Source organism: Bufo gargarizans, chromosome 8 (genome assembly GCF_014858855.1).
Source record: "Bufo gargarizans isolate SCDJY-AF-19 chromosome 8, ASM1485885v1, whole genome shotgun sequence".
NCBI lineage: Eukaryota > Metazoa > Chordata > Amphibia > Anura > Bufonidae > Bufo > Bufo gargarizans.
Window position 1 is genome coordinate 23,383,268 of NC_058087.1, and position 12,761 is coordinate 23,396,028.

The following is a 12,761-nucleotide window of genomic DNA, read 5'->3' on the forward strand; positions in this document are numbered from 1 at the left end:
GACAATGGACTGTTGCAGTGGTGGCTGACGTGAAGCCTGATTCTCTGCTATGACATGCAGACTGATTCTCTGCTGACATGAAGCCAGATTCTCTGTTACGGGACCTCTCTCCTCTGCCTGTGTGTGTGCTGGGCCTAAATATATGCCAATGGACTGTTGCAGTGGTGGCTGACGTGAAGCCTCATTCTCTGCTATGACATGCAGACTAATTCTCTGCTGACATGAAGACAGATTCTCTGTTACGGGACCTCTCTCCTCTGCCTGGGTGCCGGGGCCTAAATATCTGAGAATGGACTGTTCCAGTGGTGGGTGACGGGAAGCCAGATTCTCTGCTATGGAACCTCTCTCCAATTGATTTTGGTTAATTTTTATTTATTTAATTTTAATTTTAATTCATTTCCCTATCCACATTTGTTTGCAGGGGATTTACCTACATGTTGCTGCCTTTTGCAGCCCTCTAGCTCTTTCCTGGGCTGTTTTACAGCCTTTTTAGTGCCGAAAAGTTCGGGTCCCCATTGACTTCAATGGGGTTCAGGTTCGGGACGAAGTTCGGATCGGGTTCGGATCCCGAACCCGAACATTTCCGGGATGTTCGGCCGAACTTCTCGAACCCGAACATCCAGGTGTTCGCTCAACTCTAATTAGTACACATATAGATATAAAAAAAAAGATAGACAGACATAAAGATAGGTATGAAAACTATATATAATAGGTAGATAGAAAAATAGATATTAAAAATGTAGATATATTAGATAGCTAGGTAGATAAAAAGAAGATAGACAGATAGGTAGGTAGATATAATATAGATAGATACATACATAGATAGATAGATAGACAGATAGATAGATATTAAAAAGGTAGATAGATCAGATAGATATAAAGAAGATATATATATAAAAAAATACTATTAGGGCCTCTATTAACAAGAGAGTGAGGTGTGAAGGAAACTCTCTAAATATTGTTGGAATGGTTCTAGTTTTATTTCTACCTTTATACCATATTATGCCCATGTGGTTTGTATTGGTGCATTACTTTTGCCATTGCAGGTCTAGGGTGTTTTATATTGTGCCTTTGATGGTGTGGACACTCTAGACCTGTGTTGGCTAACCTCCGGCACTCCAGCTATTTCTATGGAGTGCACTGCTGAGAACAGCCAAGCAAGGGGCATCTTGGGGGTCAGAGTTTTACCACAGCTGGAGTACCGGAGGTTAGCAGTCACAGCTGTAGGCATATGTTATATACTGTAGGCGTTACATACATATTCTATGTGTAGTAATTATATCATATAAGCTGGATATTGCCTTATGTAAAGTTTGGTGGTTACGCCACCAGATACCTTGATTGGGGGAGGGGGGGCACAGAGTGCATAGATGTAGGGACTAGTGTTGAACGAATTGAAGTATCCAAAGTGGACTTCCATCCAAATTTCAGGGAAAATTCAACTTGCCGCGAAGCTGAATTTCCTCATGTTTCATAGTAACAAATCAATTTTCACTGAAATGGCGGTAAATAGAATTATATTCACATCATGCATTTGAGCACAAAATCTCTTGGGCTGTAACATATAACATCATCACGCACGGTGAGAGATATTGCGATGGATCATTAATCAAGATGGCCGTGACTGACTCTTTGTGCTCAAATGGATAAGGTGAGTACTATTTTTTTTCCGACTGATTAACCCCTGAAAGCCCTCATTTTTAATCTCAGATGCTGCGATCAGTGATGAATGCTGCATCTGAGGGGTTCAATCTCGGGGGGTGACGTGATCGCTGTTCCCCTTCATTGCTCCCACTGCTTACAAAGAAATGCACTTTGTGATTAATTAATTTATTCGTCATGAAGTGAATTTCTTTGTGAAACTCTGCCAAGCAACCGAATCAAATTTTTGTAAACTTCACTCATTTCTAGTAGGGACACTGCACTCATCACGTGGGCAGTGCCTGCCACACAATGACTGTGGCAGAGGAAGGAGGTAGCAGTGAGAGCATGAGAGGCTGGCCTACAAGCAGGTCTTAGGGAGACAATGCATAATATAACCACCATGTGGCTGCATACCCCTGAAACAGAGAACAATTGCTAATATTGCATCTGTACCATGGGACCCTCCATGGCTCTTCTGGAATTTGGACTGTGCCCCTCTTGTGGAACCAACTGATGCTTTTTATATGTCAGCCAGAGCATTTGACATGACTTGTGTTAACCTAGTGCTCATCATCTGCATCAATTATTTGAAACTTGATAGCACCTACACTGCATGGGAAAAACAACATCCCATCAATCACCTGACTACGACTACAGAGCAACGGGGCCAAGTTTGTCACAAGTGTGAAAATAAAGGGTATATCTCACTTTGGACTACTTGACATAGACTTTTGATTTCAATGGGCACTGTGTAAAGCTTCCGAATTCTCCTGCAGATGTGATAACCTCGAGTCTTAGTCCCACTGTGTAACCCCCTTTTTTTAGGAAATGTTGCAAAACACGGGTACATTTCATATACTATGACCTTTGAAAGACTATTACATGTTTCCAATAATTGTTATTCACTCTCTAACTTTCCCTTAGTGATGTTTGAAATTCTTGGAGAAGATCATATATCTCCTTTTTCTTTCAAGGCACTTTTAAAGCTTTTTAAAGCCCCCCTTTTGCCCTGTGATAAGACCCGTATAGCTATTGCATTGAATTTTTGGAAAAAGAGTATTCTGATCATAGATTCTCAAGAAGGTTAAACATAAATTAGTCATAAAGCCAAGCAAACAGAGAGGAAACGATTCAACTGTATGATTAACTCTAATTTGAAGTGTTTAATCCTATCTGTGTTTAATTAATTAAGATGAGCATCTTTCGTGTCTGTGTTTTTTTTTTTTTAACAATCCTTGCTACATAAAATTTCAAACACGAATGTATAACTTGCTATGCAATGCTAAAGATCTGACAAACGTTTAAGACAACAAAGTATCATTTGATAGTTGGCTTTTTCTGAGAATCCGCTCTCCTTCCTGACTTTCATGTGTGGTGGGTTTGTTTAATCAATTATTAATCAAAGTTCTGGTATTCTTCTTACATGTTTAGGTGAAATTAGATGAGGATTTCACTTCCCTTATTATATATACCAAGCAGTTAAAATGACTTAGGTGATAACAGTTTTGCTTGAAAATGTATTAAAAAAAATGTTTTTTTTGTTCAACAATTAAAAAATGCTTTGTTTTTAGATATTAGGATGGAATAGATACAAGTGGATCCCAGCCGGGAAGTATGCGCTTTTGACAGTATGACTCATCATCTAGAAGAGTCTGGGGGGAAAATTTCAGATTTTAGTAATAATTTTTAGGCAATTTTCCCCTTGAATGGGTTGTCCACTAATATACCACTAAGAGAACTCGCCTTTCTCAACAAAATGTTGAGAAACTAACCTTCATAAAGATAAATCAGGAGTGGATCAACCAGGATTTCCAGACACTGGTGCCTGATGCAACAGAATAGGTCATTCTGCCACTAATGATCATACTGTAGTGTGCTAGCACACTGGAGTATTATGAAGAATGTGCCATTACTTCTGGCCACCTGCTGCTGCCACCATTCTGATGCTGCCACCAAACTGATGCCAGCTGCCTGCTGCCTCTACTGCCATTCCTGTAGGAGGGCTTCTTGGCTTACTGATACAGGATATGCATGACACTGGGCCTTGCTATTATTACACTGCTATTGTTGGGTCTTGCTAGTACTGTGATCAGCCACCATCTTGTGATGTATGCCACTGCTGCTGCCCCCCCCCTCCCCACTCTGTCCTGGGGCCACTATTGTCACTGTTAATGCCACTGCCGCTGCCACCCTTCCCACTCTGCTAAGAGGGCCCTACTTTATGCTACTTTTTATTAAATTTATTAGACACTTGCCAGCACACTGGGATTAGGCCCCGAAGTCGGTTAAAAATACTGCTTTATGCAGCTGTAACTTACAAGCCTTCACACTGAGATTGGGCCACCAAGTGGGAAGAATATGCCTTTGGGTGGGTTCACAATCTTTTTGCTGGTTTTGAGCCTTCCGCCTGCCTGCTCTTTAAAACAGAAATGAATGTTTCCTTTTTATTTAACCTACACTTCAGTGGAGGACGAATGTCATTGTATTGAGATCTAGCAATGAGCGAATCGAAGTAGACGAAGTGGAATTCGATCCAAATTTCAGGAAAAATTCGATTCGCACCTAATCCGAATTCCCTTACACTTCGTGGTAACGAATCACATTTATTACTAAAATCGCTGCTGCACGTGTTAGGACATGGAGCAAGGAACTCTGGGAACAAGGGATCACCCACAATGCCATGCCTGCAGCCAATCAGCAGCCAGCCAACCCTGTGATGTCACAGCCCTATAAAGAGCCTCAGCCATCTTGGATTAAGCCATTTTCCAGTGTACTAAGTGCAGGAAGAGATGTCAGCAGGTGCTAGGGACAGTAGTAGAAAATACTTTAAAACTTTTATTTTGCTGTATAAAAGTTCAGGGAAAGGATAGGGAGGAATCATTCCACATTATTGAAGCAGAACAGGGTTCAGTAGGGGAGTTTACAGCCTGGGTAATAGGAACAATCCTATTACACCTTGCTGCACTGACTGGGGAACGAAATTGCCATTATACAGCTCTGTAATTACAGCAAACCATTCTTGTTATTGGGATGCAAGTGCTGTTTGATACAATACAGCCTTTAATAGGGTTTATTACAAGTAAATATTTCTACGTATTTTTTTTCCCTTGTGCGGTGCAGTTCTATGTTCTAAAGCATTTTTGGGCTTGTTTTGGGGGGGGGGGGAAGGGCTTATTAGCTGTTGTGTGGTGAAGTGAGAAAAATACTTCCCTTTTTGACGTGTATTAGTGGCCAAAAAAATAATATTATTTGCCGTCCAGCGGTAAAGTTTTATGTTCTAAAGCCCTTTTTGCCGTGTATTAGTGGCACAAAAATATATATTACTTGCCTTCAGGGGTGCAGTTATATGCTCTAAAGCCCTTTTTGGAGTGTATTATTGACAAAAAATATATATTATTTGCTATTCAGCGGTGCAGTTATATGTTCTAAAGCCTTTTGCGACGTGTATAAGTGAAAAAAAAATAAGGTCCTATCTGCCGTTCAGCGGTGCAGTTATATATTCTAAAGCCTTTTTTGGCCTGTATTAGTGGCAAAAAAATATATATTATTTGCCAATCTGCAGAGCAGTTATATGTTCTGAAGTCCATTTTGGCGCGTATTAGTGGCGCAAAAATATATATTATTTGCCTTCAGGGGTGCAGTTATATGTTCTAAAGCCCTTTTTGGCATGTATTAGGGGCAAAAAATATATATTATTTGCCGTTCAGTGGTGCAGTTATATGTTCTAAAGCATTTTGTGGCGTGAATAAGTGGAAAAAATAAAAGCCTATTTGCCGTTCAGTGGTGCAGTTATATGTTCTAAAGCCCTTTTAGTTGTTTATTAATAGTAAAAATATATATATTATTTGCCGTTCAGCGGTGCAGTTATATGTTTTAAATCCCTTTTTGGCGTGTATTAGTGGCACAAAAAAAAAGTATTTGCCGTTGTGTGGTGAAGTGAGAAAATTACAGCCCTTTTTGGTGTGTATTAGTGGCAAAAACAAATATATTTGCCGTTCAGCGGTGCAGTTATATGTTCTAAAGCCCTTTTTGGAGTGAATTAGTGGCAAAAAAATTTAAATTGTTTGCCGTTCAGCGGTGTAGTTATATGTTCTTAAGCTCTTTTTGGAGTGTATTAGTGGCAAAAAATATATATATTATTTGCCGTTCAGCAGTGCAGTTATATGTTCTAAAGTCCTTTATGACGTGTATAAGCGGAAAAAAGTAAGGGCCTATTTGCCGTTCAGCGGTGCAATTATATTTTCTAAACCCATTTTTGGAGTGTATTAGTGGCACAAAAATATATTATTTGCCATTCAGTAGTGCGGTTATATGTTCTAAAGCCTTTTGTGGAGTATATAAGTGGAAAAAAGTAAGGGACTAATTGCCATCCAGCGGTGCAGTTATATGTTCTAAAGCCCTTTATGGCGTGTATAAGTGGAAAAAAGTAAGGGCCTATTTGCCATTCAGCGGTGTAGTTATATTTTCTAAACGCCTTTTTGGCGTGTATTAGTGGCACAAAAATATATTATTTGCAGTTCAGTGGTGCAGTTATATGTTCTAAAGCCGACATTCGAGGAGACATCTGCCGCTTCCTCCGGTAGGCGGGCAAGCAGTGATGAGGATAGTGGTGTGGGAGCTGGTGTTGCAAGCGGTCAGGCTCCTGACCCAGACACCGTTGAGGAGGACATCAGTGATGTACAGACAGTACTCGATGATGATGATGTAGCTGATTGCACTTGGGAGCCGGGTGAATTAGGGGCTTAATCATCATCGGGAGAAGAGGGTGGCAGCTTGCCCGTGAGGCAGTGCCTGAGCCAGCAAGTCGCTAGTGTGGCCGGGAGTCAGTAGGGTGGCAGCAGTGAAAGGTCGGGAGTCAAATGCGCATGGGTAAACTACCCGCTTCGCAGAAGCCTACCTGCCTGGAAATTAGTGGTGCACGGGTTCACGGAGGCAGCGGAGGTAGAAGTCAGTCAGTGCAGACTTTGGGGGGTAAAATTACCTACTCGACGATGTAGCAATTTTTTGTTAAGTCGCCGGAGGAGGTGAACATGGACATTTGTAGAATCTGTGGGCAGAAGGTGAAGTGTGGCCCGGGTGCTAATGTTGGCACCATGACCCTGCGTCAACATATGCAGCGTCACCATAAAATAGCCAGGGAAAACCATGGCTCCGATGTGGCAGTCCAGCCTGCTGCAGCAACCGTGCATCACCCACTGGCTTGCATCCGATTTCAGGCAGTCAAGGCTCCACTACCTCAGCCTAAGGAAACTGTCTGTCCTTCCCATCATCTGCTGGTACTGATCCTCCTGCTCCTTCTTCTACTCCTCGTCAGTCATTCCGTCGGCAATCGATCACCGAAGCGATTGCCAAGAGACAACAGTATGCGTGCACTCATCCAACTGCGCAGAAGCTGAATGTGCTCCTGGCCAAGTTGCTGGTGCTGCAGTCCCTCACTTTAAATGTGGTGGACTCTGCACCTTTCAGAGAACTGATGGCTTGTCCCGAGCCGAGGTGGAGAGTGCCAAGCCGTAATTTCTCTGCCAAAAAGGCAGTACCAGCCCTGCACACGTATGTAGAACAGAAGGTGGGACAGTCCTTGAGCCTGTTGGTGTCTGCCAAAGTGCACAGCATCACCGATGTGTAGAGCTTTAACTACAGTCAGAGACAATACATGTGCTTTACGGCCCACTGGGTGAATGTGGTTCCTGCACAGCCATACCAGCAACTTGGCCAAATGAAGCCGCTTCCGCCTCCACGTTCTCACGCCGTTGGTTCTGCAACATTGTCTGCCTCTGCCTCCTCATCGTGTCATCAGCCTCCACTGCAGCGACAATTCACAGTGCCCCTCCAGCATACCACATGTGCAGGGCACGGCGGTGTCACACTGTTCTGCATCTCGTTTGCCTGGGCGAATGGAGTCACACAGGAGAGGACCTGTTCCGTGTCCTTCATCAAGAAATCGAATCCTGGCTTTCTCCACTACAACTCAAAATTGGAACCATGGTGACCAACAACGGGATAAACATTGCGTTAGAGCTGCGTCAAGGAGGGTTGAGCCATGCGCCCTGCATGGCACACGCGTTCATTCTGGTTGTCAAGTGGTTCCTGAAGTCTTCCACCCATCTGCAATACATCCTAAAAATTTCCTGGAAATTTTGCATGCACTTCAGCTACCCATACACCGCAAAGCACACCCTCCTTGAGCTGCAGTGGTAGAATGGCATCCCCAACATTGGCTGATATGCGACGTTTCCACCCATTGGAATTCCACCCTCCATAGGTTGGACCGACTATACGAACAAGAAAGGCCATAAACGATTTTTCAATGATCTAAGAGGACAGGAGTACTACCCTGTGTATCTTCAATGTCAGCCAGTGGCAGCTCATGCGTGACACCTGCCGTTTGTTCAGGCCCTTTGAGGAGACCCCGTTATTTGTCAGTCGCCAGGACTACGGGATGAACAGCATCATTCCACTGCTTCATGTCCTGGAACAGATGCTGGTAAATCCAGGAGGTCAGGGGACTGGAGACATGGCGCCTAGATATCACGGCCACATGAGCTCTGTGGGGCTGAACTGGAGGAGGAGGAGGACTTTGGAGTACAAGCAATGTGTAGTGAAATGGGTGGTTTTTCTACACAGGTGACAGGAGAGGAGGAGCAGGAGCAGCCAGAGGAGCTACAGGGCGATGAGGAAGATGAGGCAGAGGACCCAAACACACCATGGCAGTATGCAGTGGAGATGGAGGCAGGGAGTCACTCCGAGTCACTTGCACAAATGGCCCGATGCATGCTCACTTGCTTGCGTAGTGACAGCCGAATTGTCACCATTCAGCAGAGGGATGACATCTGGCTCTCCACCTTGTTGGACCCTCGCTACCGGTCCAAAATGGGGGCCTTTTTTACACCCACTGAGAGGTAGAAAAAACTGAACTACTATAGAGACATACTATGTAGTCAGTTGGCCGCTGCCTCTCTGCGCCATCGCCCATCCTCTCACAGGTTTGAAAGGGGGGCCCTCTGCGCTCACGTTCCTCTGCCATGGCTGCTGTGGCAGGATGGGGGGTAGGAGCAGTTCCAGCTCCATCAGTAGCAACTTGAGTCTAGAGTTGCTGATGAGGAGCTTTCTTCACCCGCCTAGTGAAGAAACTATTCAACAGCAGCAGCAGCATCAGCTAGACCTGGAACAGGACCTAAACCAGCAGGAGGTGGCATACTTGGACAGCACCCTGCCATCCCACATTGAAGATCCTCTGGACTACTGGGAAGCCAAACTGGATTTGTGGCCGAAACTGGCAGAGTTTGCCCTGGAAAAGCTGTCCTGCCCGGCCAGTAGTGTGGCATCAGAGTTCGAGTTTAGTGCGGTGGGGGCCATAGTTACCCCAAAAAGAATTTGCTTGTCCACCCAAAATGTGGAGAGACTGACCTTTGTCAAGATAAATCAGCCAGGATTTCCACCCACCAATGCCTAATGCATCAAACTAGATCATCCATGGTGCCGCATTAACACTTTGACAAATGAGACCGATTTCTTCTGGCTACCTGCCTCAGCTACTATTCTGATGCTGCCATCGCCTCATGCCACACATCTGATGCCAAGTGCTCCTTTTTTCACCCACCATCTTCATCTGGCATTGGTATTGCCACCCACCTTCCCACTCTGTCACTGGGTCACTCTATGGTCTCCTGATGCTGCTGCTACCTCCACACTATGTCACCTTGCCACTCTGTGGTCTCCTGATGCTGCTGTTTTCTTAGCACTATGTCCCCTTGCTACTCTGTGGCCTCCTGATGCTGATGCTGCTGCCACCTCCACACTGTTATTGTGCCAACCTGTGGCCTCCTCCTGATGCTGCTGCTGCCACCTCCACACTATGTCACCTTGCCACTCTGTGGTCTCCTGATGCTGCTGCCACCTCCACACTATGTCACCTTTCCACTCTGTGGTCTCCTGATGCTGCTGCCACCTCCGCACTCTGTCATTGTGCTACTCTGTGGCCTCCTCCTGATGCTTCTGCTGCTGCCACTTTCACACTCTTTCATTGTGCCACTTAGTGTCCTCCTGATGCTGCTGTTACCATCTCCACGCTGTCATTCTGCCACTCTGTGGCCTCCTCCTGATGCTGCTGCCACCTCCACACTCTGTCATTGTACCACTCTGTGTCCTCCTGTTGATGCTGCTGCTACCTCCACACTGTCATTGTACCACCCTGTAGCCTCCTCCTGATGCTGCTGCCAGCACCTCCACACTGTCATTGTGCCACTTTGTGGCCTCCTGATGCTGCTGCCACCTCCACACTCTGTCATTGTGCCACTCTGTGGCCTCCTCCTGATGCTTCTGCTGCCACTTCCACACTCTGTCATTGTGCCACTTTTTTGGCCTCCTGATGCTGCTGCTGCCACCTCCACTCTGTCATTGTGCCACCCTGTGGCCTCCTTCTGATGCTGCTGCCGCCAGCCTCACTCTGCCATTGTGCCACTCTGTGGCCTCCTGATGCTGCTGCCACCTCCACAATTTCATTGTGCCACCCTGATGATGCTGCTGCCACCTCCACACTCTGTCATTGTCCCACTATGTGGTCTCCTGATGATGCTGCTGCCACCTCCACACTTTTTCATTGTGCCACCCTGTGGCCTCCTCCTGATGCTGCTTCCACCTCCACACTTTGTTATTGTGCCACTTTGTGGCCTCCTGATGCTGCTGCTGCCACCTCCACACTGTCATTGTGCCACTCTATGGCCTCCTTCTGATGCTGCTGCCACTACCTCCACACTCTGTCATGGTGCCACTTTATAGCCTCCTGATGCTGCCACCTCCACACTGTCCTTGTGCCACCCTGTGGCCTCCTCCAGATGCTGCTGCCACCTCCACACAATGTCACCTTGCCACTCTGTGGTCTACTGATGCTGCTGCCACCTCCACACTATGTCATTGTGGCCTCCTGATGCTGCTTCTGCCACCTCCATACTGTCATTGTGCCACCCTGTGGCCTCCTTCTGATGCTTCTGCTGCCACTACCTCCAAACTTTTATTGTGCCACTCTGTAGCCTCCTGGTGCTGCCACCTCCACACTGTCATTGTGCCACCCTGTAGCCTCCTCCAGATGCTGCTGCCACCTCCACACTCTTTCATTGTGCCACTCTGTGGTCTACTCATGCTGATGGCTTATGATTTGGTAGCCAAAGGTGTGTGCTTCTTCTTGACCTTCATTGACCTGTAAGGCTGAGTTCACACTAGAGATATTTGGTCAGTTTTGGCCCCACAACTGCCCAAATAAGTGAAGTGTGCAGTGATTTTAAGAGTGACGCCTGTCAATAACATGTCATACTGACTGAAAATATTATTTCACTACCACAGCATACTCTCTATCTGTGTTACTGAAAGGCACAGTGTTCTACACCACTATAAAGGCTTTCTGCAGCCAGGAAATAGCCTTTTTTAACGCAATTCGCCACAAATAAATTCGGATCAAATTTTTGAGAAATTCGCTCATCTCTATTCACATCCATTTGCTTAAATGAAATCAATTTTTATGCCAGATTTGAAAATTCTACTTTTAGGCATATTGGCCTAGAAATATCTGATTTCTAACGATTTATGACAAATGAATTTGCGACAAATCAAATTTCTTATCGAACTGTGGTGGAGCTGCCGAATTGAATTTTTCAAAACTTCGCTCATCTCTAGTTAAAAACCATCATAGCAGATTTGTGTGACAGAGCCATTAAAGCGTTACAACTGCATCTGACCACAAAAAAAAAAGTCCCACATGCCTGATGTTTCACAAGTTGGTCTTTTGGTCATTGCCTTGCACTGTGTGGCATGTCAGATAAAAAGGGTGACTGAGCAATAATTGGGTGAAAATCACTTATGGTTGGCAAAAACATTAGTGTATGGCTAGATCTTTAGTACTTCTGTATTGCTACAGTAAATCTCTATCTCACAAAGGTTGCCTATCCCTGGCCAAGTGAGTGATGATAGAATTAAATGATGGTGAGAGGGAATTCTGAATGAATACATTATAAGCAATGTAGGTCAAAGCATTTAAAGGGGTTGCCCTAACCATCCTTTTTTTTTTAGACATGCTTTACATCACTGGTCACTCTGCATAAAAATAAATAGAAGTTAAAAAACATGACAGATTGACTCTTTTTTTTTACATCAATTCATATGGTTCATATACACAGCCTAAATATTGAAAGGATTTCTGAATGAGGGTTTTATTAAATCAAAGGGTTCCCTAAATTCTGGCCAGGTTTTCCCTTGCAGAAAACAAAACTTTAAATGTAGGTAATAGGGGGGATCTTTATCTCATTCTGAAATGCTTGGCAGGGATAGATAACACATTCTACAAGGTGAAATTATTCAATGATTCCTTTCCCCTCATACTGTCTTTGATTGTAGAGATAAGTGGTAAATTTGGTCCTATGTTATTTTGTGTATTTATATGAAAGATGATTTTAGACAATTGTGTGTTATTCTTGTAATGGGCTTTACTGAGTGCATAATAGTAGAGTTTTGTCAGGTTGAACAAACATTTTTGATGGCTTCTATTATGGTAAAAAGATTGGGAACTACTATACTAGGGACTTCATTCTTCGGTATTGCCTTTACCTCTGTTACCATGAAGTTTTTTTTTACATTTGGTTAGTATACATTCTCGTCCTGGGCTCCAGGCAAATCTTTAAATTCTTCAACAGAATGTCCTTGGCTTGGACAAGGTGTAGGATAAAAAAACTCAAACGTTTCAACTGAAGCCTGTAACCAAAGAGGTAGTGTTAAGCGAGCATGCTCAGCCAAATAGAAGTTCGGCTCAAGCATCGCGATGCTCGGCCGAATACCTTGTGTGCGATGCTCGAGTCAGTGAATTTAAATCCAATTTATCCTCTATTTCTGAAAAGTTTCTGCCAGGATTTGAACTCACAGCCTTCTCTATTAGAATCAAGGACTTTAACCACTCAGCTATAAAACTGAATGATAAACTGTGTCAGAAAAACCTCATAGCAGTTTGTCATGCAGTAAGTATTCCTATATAGCAGAAGTATCATTTTATATTTCACTGCAGATAAACATGTAGCTGTATATTGGCTCTAATGTAGAAGGTTGTGAGTTCAAATCCCGGCAGAAACTTTTCA